The sequence below is a fragment of the Mobula hypostoma genome, chromosome 11 (assembly GCF_963921235.1).
Source record: "Mobula hypostoma chromosome 11, sMobHyp1.1, whole genome shotgun sequence".
NCBI classification, from domain to species: domain Eukaryota; kingdom Metazoa; phylum Chordata; class Chondrichthyes; order Myliobatiformes; family Myliobatidae; genus Mobula; species Mobula hypostoma.
In genome coordinates this window covers 46,315,725-46,329,217 of record NC_086107.1, presented here as the reverse complement: position 1 = coordinate 46,329,217, position 13,493 = coordinate 46,315,725, and the positions used below count along the sequence as shown (strand labels likewise).

The following is a 13,493-nucleotide window of genomic DNA, read 5'->3' as shown; positions in this document are numbered from 1 at the left end:
GCTTCAACTGTCATCACTTTGCCAATGTATATGGGATCTCACAGCTCTCAAATTTCAATGCCACTGTTCAGGCTCGGGTAAAGATTGTGGACGTCTGCATGTTATGTGCAGGCAGAAACAGACCAGTTAGTACAGTGCAGAGGGCAGAGCAGCCTGCGGCAGCACAAGAGTGACTGAGCTGGACAACAGGAGGGAATGTAGTCAACCAGAGAAAAGGGTATGTGGAAAACAGTAATAGAAGATGAAAATAATTAATTTGTATCAATTTATTACATGATATTACATTTCAAAGGACAAAAGTGTGATGGCAAGGTAACTGTCAAAAGGGATATAGGGCTGAAAGGTATTTGGCATGAAGTTTCATTTGTACATCCAAGACTAGTACTCCTGCTCCTCTCAATTGTACATTGCAGATAAAATTTGATTTTCTTTTGCTACCCCTGGAAGCATTCTGTGACAGTTCAATGATTTGGCTTATTATACTATTTTGGCTCATCTTGGATACTTATTACTTGAATGCTGAAAGGAGTTGGGAACAAACACCATACTTCTCAACGTAAAAGTCAAGCTGGTTGTCATATGGATGAGTATATGTATGCACTGGTGTAATGCAAAACGTACTGCACAGGCGTCACAGGCACATAGCATCAAATAAGCAACATTCATAAAAAAACATAATCATGCACATTTTACAAAAAATGCAATAAGAAAAAATAATAAATGCATTTTTGGGCAAAGTGGTCATGGTGTTGGTGTACTGTAATGATCAGTATTGTCCCTTTTGGCTAAGAACTGAATGATTGAAGGAAAGTAGCCATTCTTGAAAATGGTGGTTTTGGACCTCGGGCTGATTTATAAAGGAAATCTAATTAGTGCTGGTTCATACATTGCTGTGGATGATTGACAGGCATCACTTAGAACACACTTCCCATACACCGAGCTTGTGCATACTGCATGGTGTATTGGCCTTCAGCAACAATAATTAACCATTAGTGGGGAATGCAGCATAGGAAGTGCAGGGATGCACCTAAAGTGCACATTTGTCTACTTTAACTGTTCAATGATCACCTTATATTTCAAATGAACATCCAATGCTTATTTTGAATTCATTTTAGAAATCTAATGAGATTTAGTTTGTGATGTGATGCAGTCTGTTGAATTTGATAACTTTAAACAAGCATTACCTACACACTTTCAGTTCATGTGCTTGACCATTTCCAGCAATTGATAGAACAAATGAATGTTAGTAAAAATGATTAGGGCCAAGGATCATACCATATGCAAATAAACTCTTCTGCCAACCATCAAGTCTATTCTAATCCGATTTTCCTTATTGCATTTCCATCGTGCATCCCCTTCCCGCCAATTCTGCTACTCACCAACACAATGTTTAATTTACATTAGCAACTAAAACCTTCTTGGCTCATGGGGGGCTATTGGAGCATGAGTGAAAACACACATTTGTCTTATGGAAAATATGCAAACTCCAACAGGTAACACCTAAAGTTAAGAAAATAAGCCCAGTTGCTGCAGTTGTAAGGCAGTGTTGCTGATCCTACTGCCATAACAAATTTTAATAAAGACATGAAATGACAAAGCAATTTTTTTTCTGCACTGATTAATAAAAGTTTGAAATCTTTCAGAATAAAAACAAAACCAGCATATGTAAAGGCATACAATTTCAACATATACAGAATTGAATTATTTAAATCATTATTTACTTTAAATCTAAAACCATGAACTGAAAAACATTTTGATAAAGGTTTGATGAACTGTCTTTTCATTGCTCCTTAAAGGTGAAGTCTATGCCTGAAAAAGTAATATTGAAATTATAAAATGGTAATTTATTTATTTATTTATTTAAATCATTATATGTCATTGCGTCCTTCAATTTAAATAAACAGTTTTTGCTTCTAGTGCTTTTTCATCTATCTAGCATGAGCTTTCTGATCATTTAATGATCCATTAAAATGGAATTAGAGGAAATCCATTTAATAAAGTTAAATGGGTTACCTATTTAACAAAGGTGAGGGCTTTTTTCCCCTCGGAGGCCAGTGAATGTTGGGAACAAAATCAAAAATGCTGAAATAACTCAGGTTAGGCTGTGCTTCTCAATGTTTTGGGTCCGTGACCTTTCATCAGAACTGAGAAACAGAAAAGCAAGTTAGCCTTCAGTAGGTGGGGTGGGATATGTGGAAGAAAGGGAACGTCTGTGATAGTTGGAGTTGAAATGGCTTAGTAACAGTAGTTTCCAGTACAGGAAACTTTTTGGTTGATACAATGAGCTGTAATGGTAAGATGGTGGGTCCTGCCCAGCAGGCCAGGTATATGAGTACAATGAGGAAAAGAAAGCCAACATAAAAACAGAAGAATGTAAAATGTTGTATGAACTAAGTAGGTGAGACAGTATCAGTGAAAATAAGAATTGTTAATGTTTCAGACCAGTAACCAATCATCAAACCTGAGAGAGAGAGAGAAATAGTTGAGGTAGTGGCAATATAGGAGTGAAATTTCTCTGCCAGAGTGAACGCATGTGAGATAAGGTACCTTGGCTTGTAGCAAGTTATCTACTCAGAGGAAAAGGAAAAAGAATGGCAGCCTGAAGTGGTTTGTTATAGATAGGAAGAATCTAATGTTATCTAATGTTATAAAATTCAACTTGAAGTGTGAAAGACTGATATGTCTTGATCTTGCATTGGATCTCATTGTTAGATTGTTGGCGAGGGTAAAATATTACCCTGGATAAATGAGATGGGAGAGTTAATGTTATAAATGTGATCTTATTTCATGAAATAAACTTGAAATATTGAATGGTCTTAACCTTTTTCTAATTCATATGCATCTTGAGTTATTCCAGTTATTACAGAGCAAACTCTAGAGATTAATATCTATGATTAAATATACAACACTAAAGTTTAAAAAACTGCAGCTCTGCACAATGCTCCAAAAGTGTGAAATCACATCAAAAGAACAGGTGACCCAAATGTGAATGTTGAACAGTAAATCTTTTTGAATCATTCCACTTTTTTTTTTTAAAACTAGTTTTACAAACCAGAATACATTCAAGGTTCATTCATGGACTAAAAGAGTGGCTACTCTTTGCTCTACAGAAAATGCATAATTATGGAATAATATGTGACAGCAGAAAAGAGAATGGTCAAACAATTCCTCTTGAGAATCAGTCAAATACTGTATCTCAAACCACTTCAGTAAAAAAGTGAGCAATCATTCAAAAGGATGTAAAAGATATCCTGATTTCAGTCCAATTAGAAACTTGATTGATTAGATATGCAAGAATAATCTGGTTGAATTGTTTTAAGGTTAATAATAATTAATAATATTATAATAATTGCTTTATTGATCCCAAATGGGAAATTGTTACAGCAGCATCTAAAAACACACAATAATAAATATAATATTAATAATAAAGTACAGAATAATATACACAAAAATGTATCAATATGTGCAATGATAATGTATGAAATAATAAAACAAAGACTTTTGTACTATGATGTGTGCTCCCATCTCACTGAAGTGAACTGTTGAATATGCTTATTGCATTTGGTAGGAACAATTTTCTGTGATAATCTTTGTGACAGCAGAACTGAATGAGCCTGTTCAAAAGGGTGCTTCACTGCTTATTCAGTAGGTCATGGAGGAGGATGTGCCTGTTGTCCATAATAGATAACAGTTTGCTTAGCGACCTCCTTTCCACCACAAACTCAAAAGAGTCCAGCTTGTAGCCAAGGATGAATCCAGCCTTTGTGATGTGTTTATTTAGTCTTTTTGCATCACCAGCACCGATGCTGCTTCGCCAATATAAAGCATCAAGAAGACTGCACTCGCTACAACAGACTGGTAAAAGATCTCCAACATCCTGCTGCACACATTGGAGGATCTCAGCTTTCTTAGAAAATAGAGTCTGCTCATCCCCTTCTTGTAAACAGCCCTTGAGTTGGTTTTCCAGCCAAGTCTGTTGTTGAGGTGAACACCCAAGAATTTGTATTCCTCCACCACAACTTCTTCCAGAATGTACAGTATACCTCTCCTCCAATGTCAACCTTAATGACGAGATCTAACATCGTCTTTAATGCACTGGAACAGCTTTTGGACGTCTCCGAACAAGAGTCTTTCAAGATCGTGACATCCGAACAGACACCAAAATGTTAGTGTACAAAGCAGTGGTAATCCCAATGCTCCTGTATGCATCAGAAACTTGGACAACATACCAACATCTGAAGGCACTTGAAAAGTTCCATCAACCCTGTCTTCGAAACATCTTAATTATCAGCTGGGAAGATAGAAGAACCAACATCAGTGTGCCAAATGAAGCAAAAACAACAAGCATTGAAGCCTCCATCGAGAACCAGCTAAGATGAAGTGGTCATGTTGTCCGGATGAGAGATGAACGTCTGCCGAAACAAATCTTCTACTCCCAGCTTAAAGGCGGCAAACGTAAAAGAGACAGGCAACAGAAGAGATTCAAAGACACCTTAAAAGCCAACATGAAGAAATATAACATTGACATCAACAATTGAGAAACCACTGCCAAGGACAGGAAATTCTGGCAAGCCATCTGAGAAGGAACAGCAACTTTCGAAGCCAACAGATGTGCAGAATTTGGAGAGAAGAAAATGGAAAGAGGCAGCAACAACTAAAGCCCGATCTGCCATCTGGAACTACCTGTCCTGAATGGGGAAGAACTTTCAAAGCCAAGATTGGACTCATAAGCCACTTGAGAGCCCATAAGTAGATCAACAGAATAAAGATCGTCATCCTCAACCTTGAGGGATAACCACGACGACAATGACAGTATACAGGACTTGTCACAGTCCTCTTCCTCAAAAATCAAACACCATCTACCTGATTTCGGCTACATTCAGGAGCAGGTGATTCCTCCTGCACCACTCCACAAACTTGTTCCCCAGTCCTCTATACTCTGACTTCTGCCCAGCTCTGTTACACCAAACCACCGCAGAGTCACTAATGAACCTCTGCAAGTGACAAGACTCAAATTGGTACTGAAAATCTGAGGTGTACAATGTGAACAGAAACAAAGACATGACAGTCCCTTGTGGTGCTCCAGTGCCCCTCATCACCATCTCAGACTGAGAACTACCTAGCTGTACAAACAGGGGTCTATCTGTCAGGTAGTCAGTAATCCAGGAGATAGTGGATTTGTCTACACCCATCCTTTGCAGCTTCTCACTCAAAAGAAATGGCTGGATTGTATGGAAATGTTGCATGAAATTATAATTACTGAGATTAACTTCAACAATCCAAAGATTCCTCCTTGTCATTATCCAACAGTAGAAATCTTAAAATGCAAGGGAAAATACAATATAAAAGATTCAAAGTTTGAAGTGATGTGCACTCAATAACAGATCGAATATGATGGCAAACTAATTTCTCCATGTCAATTATAAAGCGTTGAGGGCAAGAGTTGAGAAATTCATTAAAGGCATCTGTGATCCTGGCTATTTGAGGCACAAAATGCAGAAATAAAATGATGGATCTTTGTAACATGTAGTTACGGCAGCAGGTAGAATATACTGCCCAATTCTGGTTGTCACACAAAAGAAAACATACAATGTCTTTACTTTATACTTTATTGTCACCAAGCAATTGATACTAGAATGTACAATCACAGCAATATTTAATTCTGCACTTCACACTCCCTGGAGTACAAATCGATAGTAAATATTAAATATTTAAATTATAAATCATAAATAGAAAATAGAAAATGGAAAGTAAGGTAGTGCAAAAAAACTGAGAGGCAGATCTGGATGTTTGGAGGGTACGGCCCAGATCCGGGTCAGGATTTACTTGTATCTGTTACACATGATACCTCTGGTAAACTCAGACAGAAAGGCACTGCCTCAGGTTCTAAGTGTACTGCAGAGAGGGATTTCAATTAATCAGAGTTCCAAAATCCAGATAACTTGAGCCACAAGAATGTCAACAAGTCTTATTTATCAGTTTGATCTTTTAAGGAGGGTGCAGAAATGATTTACTAAGATTTTTCAAGGCTGAGGGACTTTAGCTATGAAGGTAGATTGGAGAAGCTCATGTAGTTTTCCTTTGAAACAAGGAAGATGCAAGAGAATCTGATAGAAGTAGTTCCAATTGCATTTTTCAAGAGGTCTTTGGATAAGTTTCTCAAAATAATTTGTTTATAAGACCATGAGAAGAGGAGGAATAGACTCAACAGCCTGAATGTCCATGAGCAAAAAGTGTCAAATGACAACCCTGTGCATGCAGTATGTTATATCAGTGGTTTGAGCAATGGGAGGACAGGCATTAGATGTGGTCACTAGGCTTTGTGACAGTTCACACTCAGCAGAACCAGAATGGCAACATGAACTTGAATGCAGACACCAAACTTAATAAAGACCTGACAAAATTGAGAGTTTATTTATTATATTTTGCTGCAATGCTACATTTCAGTTTATCACATGTATTCAATCAAACCTTTGTCCTTTAATTTACACTCCTCTGTCACATGGGGTGCAGGAACAGACCCAAATGCAAGACACAGACACTGAAGTACAAGGAACAGGACTTGACTAGAGTAGGGACATGACAGGATACAGGCAAGGAGCAGGGACAAGAATGCAGACTTGGGCTAGGGAAGGCAGGACCAGGACTAGGAACCATGGACTAGGAGACAAGGCTTGGACTCCGAGCCTGAGACTGGTCAAGGACCCAGAACATGGGTCCTGCCTCAGGCTCAGACCCCAGAACCAGACAAGGACATGACATGGCTTCAGGACAGGACATGGCTGGGATCTGGAGGCCTGAGCCTGGAGCGCATCTGCGGGACCCTCGAGGCCTGGAGCATAGAGACAGACTGGGAACCAAACATCAACATGGAGCCAGGACTTATCCTTCAACAAGCCAGGACTCATCTTTAACACAACACTAACATGAGACAGGACAGGACAGAATATAAACATAGAGCCAGGACTTATCCTAAGACAAGCCAGGACTCAACTTCATCTCCACACAAAGGTGGGACAGGTCTCTCCATCAGGTAACAGCAGAACAGCCAGACTTACCCAACAGAGGCAAGGACAGGACAGGACAAGACAAGACCCCCCCCCCCCCCCACAGGGCAACAGCAAAACAGCCTGACTTACCCCACAGAGGCAAGGACAAGAAGAGACAAACACCAAAGAGCAACAGACAGTTCCATCTTTGCTCCGGGGAAGCTCCGAGTCTCAGTTCAGCCAGCAACCTCAGCTGGCTACAGAAACAGCCAGATCCCTACCTAGCTCAGAGTGGCTGACAGCCACTCAGCTGGCCCAGGAAACAGCCAAATCCATACCACAAAGACCACTCCAACAAGTGGCAACATGGCTCCATGAAGCAGTGGTCCTCCAATCAGGCCTAGAGATCACAAATGGTTTCACTAGCCTTCCATCAGCAGGTTGCTCCAAGGGGGACTGACAAGACAAACCAGTAGCCCACACTCAATCCCAAGGCTACTTATATTGCAAGCCCAAAGCTGGGAATCAGGTGCCTATGATTAACTCAAACAAGGGACAGCTGGAAGACCCGGAGTCCTGAGTCCATGGACCGGACCATGAACCGGAATGCGGACTTCATGGACTATGACATCCTCAGAATCTAATTCAAGGTTCTAGACCAATAGCTCTTAATACCGAAACATCAAGCAATGATGACTGAAACTGCAAGTGTGGAGTTTCAAAATAAAAGCCCACAGATCTTTTCATTTGAGGAAGTTTAGAATGATTTTGCTGACACTAACTGTTTCCATTCATGATGCCCAGGGTTGAGCGTAAAGCTGCAACTGTGTTAGATCCGCTCTCTCCAGTCACTGAATGATGCAGCCTTTATCTGCAGGAGTATTTCGTGGATTTAGAACTTGCAGATCGCATTACCTGAAGCACAATTAATTCTCAATCTGTCTTGATCCAAAGATTGGAAATTGCGAAAAAGAAATATCTGCACCTTTCACGTAGTTTCATTCTGTTTGTGTCTTTAATTACTTGCCTTTTAATCAGGTTTCAAATCGTGATCTACAGTAGTATCAACTGACTTGGACACTGACTTACAAGTGAGAAATTTAAATATTTCAACATTACCCTGTTGTGATGGCAAAATGAAGACACAGATATATCTTTCACTAGATGCTAACCATGTGCATGATGACAATAAAATCTCATTAGGGTTTCAAGAAATCACAGTGTGATTCAACAAATATATTACCTTGACATTGTTGTGCACGTTCATAACTCTGCCTCTCTTTGGCCATTTCATCTTTTTCACCATTTGCTCCAGTTTTATTTGATTCTGGTCCTGTATTGACAAAATGTAAGATCCCTCAGATATAAAATACCCAACAACGTAGTTTAAGAAAAGATACGGTAACACATTCTGAAATGTTGATTTGGTAGTTTCACCTCCACAATTTTGACAACTCTGAAGTGAAAATTAACTTGACTAATTAACTCATCTCAGTGCTGCAGAAATTTCCCGTAACTCAAATCGTATTAAACAAGGCACTCAGCACATTAACTTTTCTTCTAAATCAGATTCATGGAAGCCAAATGTTGGTTACTCTTCAAAATTATCATCCTAAGGCTGCTCAGGCTGGGCAAAATATGTTTCTGTCAACCTGGGCAATGCTAAATTGGAAAAATTATATAATTGTTTTGTATCTGTACTTGTAGCAAGGACCAAGAGAAATTCATACAGCCACATCATGCAGCAGGAACTGAACTTGAAAACATAGCATTCCAAAACAAGAAGTCCACAGGTTTTTGAATTTGGGGCAATAGGGCATGATTTTGTCAGGTATTGCTGGTGACACTAACTCCATGAAGTTCAGGGCTGTGAGTAAATTTGCAACCTCAAAGTCTGTAGGAAAATTAAACTTTTGTTCCATTAACTCATGCAGATAATTGAATAATGCAGGCATTTCTGCAGGAGTTTTTTTGCGGATGTAGAGATTGCAGGTCAAATTGAAAAATCTGCATTTAATTCCCAGTCTGCTTCAAAAATGAAGGAAACTGGAAAATAGAAGCTGCAGCTTTTTTTCAGCAGTTTGATTACTTTTGTGTTTTCAAATACTTGCCTGTTACTTAGATTCACATTTCTGATCTATAATGGTCATAGCTAACATGGATCCACAATAGCTGCAGAGAATATTGAAAATTCTAACCTGCCCCTGGTTGTGATGGTTATTGAAAGATGCTGGTATCATCCACCTAAATTACCGAAGTGTTAATAACATGCAACCTACAGATCCTGGATAACAAGAAAATTTCACAAGGGTTTCAATGAATCCCAGGGTAACCCAATAAACGTATTATCTTCACTTTCCTCTGCACTTTCATTGTTCAGCTTCTCTTTGTCCTTTTCATCTTTTTCAACATTTGCCATGGCTTCATTTGATTCCAGCCCTGTATTAATAAAAGAAAGATTTATCGGATATAATATCGACAACACACTTCAAGAATAGATATGATAATGCATTTCTGAAAAGCTGGTTCAACAATTTCATGTTTTGCAGGTTGCCTCCACCATTTTGACAACACAAAAGTGAGACCATAACATGACTAAATAAGTCCAGCTCAGTGCAGCAGAAGATCTCTATGACTCATGATCAATTAAGATATGACACTCTACACATTATAATTTCTTCTGATTCAGAATGAATGCAAGCCAAATACTTGTTACTCTTAAAAATTATCACCCCTTGGCTCTTCACACTGCTCAAGCTGTTTTTCTGTTAACCCAGGCAATGCCAATTTGGAAAGTAATGTAATTGTTTTATATCTGCAATTGGAGCAAAGATCAATAGTCCTTCCTACAGTCAGATTATGTATTAACAGCTGACCTTGAAAGTGTGCCGTTCCAAAATGGAAATGCAGAATAAAGTGCAAGAGCTAAAAAGATAGTGCAGTGAAGTTTGATAATAATGTGCAGGATCATAGTGAGGTTGTACAGGTCAACAGTCCATTTTGTTTTTCTATCAAACTGTTTATAAGTTTTTAACAGCAGGCTAGAAGTTGTCCTTGAACCTGCTGCTGCATGTTCTTAGGTTTTTGTATCTTTTGCCAGATGGGAAGGGGAGAAGAGAGATTGTCCGGGGTGGTAGGATAATGCTGGCTGCTATACTGAGGCAGTGAGAAGTATAGATTGAGTCCAAGGAGAGCAGGCAGATTTGCTTGATTATTAAGCTACGTTGACACCTCTCTGCAGTTTTTCACGTTCATAGGTAGAGCAGATGCCGTATCAAGCTGTGATGCATCCAGATAGGATGCCTCCTATTGAACATTGATAAAAATTAGTCAGCAGGGACAAGCCAATTTTCTTCAGTCTCCAAAGGAAGTAGAGGCCTTTGTGAGCTTCTTTGGCCATGGCATCTACATGGTTGGACCAGGACATGCTCTCAACATCAGCACCATCGAAGTAAACAGGAGCATGTGTACCACCCTCCATCCTGAAGTCAGTGACCAGCTCTTTTGTTTTACTGACATTGATGAAAAGGTTATTGTCAGAACACCATGCTTTAAAGCATGCTATATTGTGTAACATAGAAGCAGAATTAGGCCATTCAACCCACTAAGTCTTCTCTGCCATTCCATCGTGGCTGATTTACTATCCCTCTCAACCCCATTGTCCTGCCTTCTCCCATAACCTTTGACACCCTGATTAATCAAGAACCCATCAATGTCTGCCTTAAATATACCCAACGACTTGGCCTGCACTGCCGTCTGTGCTAATGAATTTCAAAGATTCACTAACCTCTGGCTAAAGAAATGTTTCCTCAGCTTTGTTCTAACTGGGTATCCCACAATTCTGAGGCTGTACCCTTTGGTTCTAGACTCCACCAACATAAGAAACATCCTCTCCACATTAACTTTATCCAGATCTTTCAATATTCATTAGGTTTAAATGAGATCCCTCCTCATTCCTCTAAATTCCAGAGTACAGCCCAGAGCTATCAAATGCTCCATACATGTTAACCCTTTCATTTCTAGATTATTCTCATGAGCGCCCTTCTGGACCCTCTCAAATGCCAGTGTGACAACATTGAAATCTGAATTGAATTTGAAATGAATTGAACTGACTTAATTTCTTACACCCTTCACATACATGAGGAGTAAAAATCTTTACATTACATCTCGACTGATTGTGCAATTTATAGTAATTGTAATAAATAGTATATACAACAGGACAGTCAATATAGCATAGAAATAAAATTGCATCAGCGCAAATTAATCGGTCTGATGGCCTAGTGGAAGAAGATATCCTGGAGCCTGTTGATCCTGGCTTTTACGCTGCGGTCCCATTTCCCAGATGGTAACAGCTGGAACAGTTTGTGGTTGGGGTGACTCAGGTCCCCAATAATCCTTCGGGCCCTTTTTACACACCTGTCTCTGTAAATGTCCTGAATAGTGGTAAGTTCACAACTACAGATGTGCTGGGCTGTCCGCACCACTCTCTGCAGAGTCCTTTGACTGAGGGAAGTACAGTTCCCATACTAGGCAGTGATGCAGCCAGTCAGGATGCTCTCAGTCGTGCCCCTGTAGAAAGTTTTTAGGATTTGGGAACTCATCCCAAACTGCTTCAACTATCTGAGGTGAAAGAGGTGCTGCTGTGCTTTTTTTTCACCACACAGCCAGTATGTACAGACCACGTGAGATCCTCAGTGATCCGTATGCCAAGGAACTTGACGCTGTTCACCTTTTCAACCCCAGATCCATTGATGTCAATAAGAGCTGGTCTGTCTCCATTTCTCCTGTAGTCCACAACCAAGTCCTTTGTTTTTGCAACATTGAGGGAGAAGTTGTTTCCTTGACACCACCATGGGTCAGGGTGATGACTTCTGCTCTGTAGGCTGCCTCAATATTATTTAAGATAAGGGCAATCAATGTAGTGCTGTCAACAAATTTAATTAGCAGATTGGAGCTGTGGGTGGCGACACAGTCATGGGTATAGAGAGAGTAAAGGAGGGGGCTGAGGACACAGCCCTGAGGGGCACCAGTGTTTAGGGACAGAGTGGCAGCGGTGAAGGAGCCCACTCTTACAAATTGCCGGCAATCCGACAGGAAGCCCAGGATCCAGCTACACAGGCTGGGGTGATGGCCGAGGTTCTTCTTGTCAAGCCGAGAGGGAATTATGGTGCTGAGTGCTGAATTGTCCCAAGAACAGCATCCTCACATAAGCATCCCTCTTCTCCAGGAATGTAAGGATGGTGTGAAGAGCTGTGGCTATTGTGTCATCGGTCCATCGGTTGTATCGGTAGGCGAATTGTCTAGCATCCAGTTTGGGTGGTAGCAAGCTACAGATATAATCCTTGACCAGCCTCTCAAAGCAATTGCTTATTATTGAGGTGAGTGTGACAGGACGCCAGTGGTTCAGACGTTATAGGCATCCGTTAGTTTCGTGAGACCATGGATTTGCGTCTTGGAAGGTTTCCAGGGCGCAGGCCTGGGCTAGGTTGTATAGAAGACCGGCAGTTGCCCATGCTGCAAGTCTCCCCTCTCCATGCCACTGGTTTTGTCCAAGGGAAGGGCACTAGGACCCATACAGCTTGGCACCGGTGTCGTCGCAGTGCAATGTGTGGTTAAGTGCCTTGCTCAAGGACCCAACACGCTGCCTCAGCTGAGGCTTGAACTAGCGACCTTCAGATCACTAGACCAACACCTTAACCACTTGGCCAGGCGCCAACATGTTCAGACATGTTACCTTGGTCTTTACAGTGACAATGATACAGGGACAACACTGGATGTTTTGAAGCAGGAGGGCACTCTACACTGGGAGTGGGAGAGATTGAAAATGTCTGTAAACACACCTGCCAGTTGTGACGCGCACATCATGAGTACTGGCCCTGGGATGTCGTCCGGTCCCGCAGCCTTGCGACTAGCCACTTGTTGGAAACACCAACATCAGCCTCAGAGATGACTAAGATGCAGGTCACTTTGGCTGCTCTCCTCGGGGGCTCAGTGTTGACCATATCGAACTGAGTGTAAAAAAAGATTTAGCTCATCTGGGAGAGAGGCAGCGATGTTGGCAGGGCCATTGTGTTTAGCTTTGAAGGCTGCGATGGTGTGCAGACCTTACCATAAGCTGCATGTGTTATTGATGGAGAGTTGTGTCTGGATCTTGTCCCTGTATTATCGTTTTGCTGCCTTGATGACTTTGCGTAGATCGTAGCTACATTTCTTGTGTTCCTGTTGGTTACTGGCAACGTAAGCTCTGTCTCGCAGGATAAGTGCTGCACCCACAGAACTGTTGATCTGTTCAATTTAGTTATAAATAATTGTTCAAACAATTTTTAAAAAGAGTTAAAGAATTTATTTAATGGGAAAGGAGGGAAGAGAAGCTGGCGGTGCGACGCAGCGCACGCAGCCGTTCCGAATGGATATCGTATGTGTTAACCAGGGGGCTGTGCACAATCCGTATTTGATGGAGACAGAGTGAGAAGCATGGAGGAACACCTGGAGTAACTTCTGAAA

At 40.8% G+C, this 13,493-nt stretch overlaps 1 long non-coding RNA gene across 3 annotated transcripts; it reads right to left on the bottom strand.

Moving 5' to 3' along the window:
* Positions 1-300: 300 nt before the first annotated feature.
* Positions 301-9,789, bottom strand: LOC134354276 (uncharacterized). 3 transcript variants are annotated; one of them, XR_010019756.1, is made up of 4 exons: positions 9,722-9,789; positions 9,188-9,428; positions 8,233-8,322; positions 301-1,809 (listed from the first exon to the last, which is right to left on the bottom strand). It is a non-coding gene; the product is annotated as an uncharacterized LOC134354276 (long non-coding RNA). The 3 variants fall into 3 exon arrangements; XR_010019757.1 differs by having other exon boundaries at positions 9,699-9,768; XR_010019755.1 differs by lacking the exon at positions 9,722-9,789 and having other exon boundaries at positions 9,188-9,579.
* Between the last annotated feature and the right edge of the window lie 3,704 nt (positions 9,790-13,493).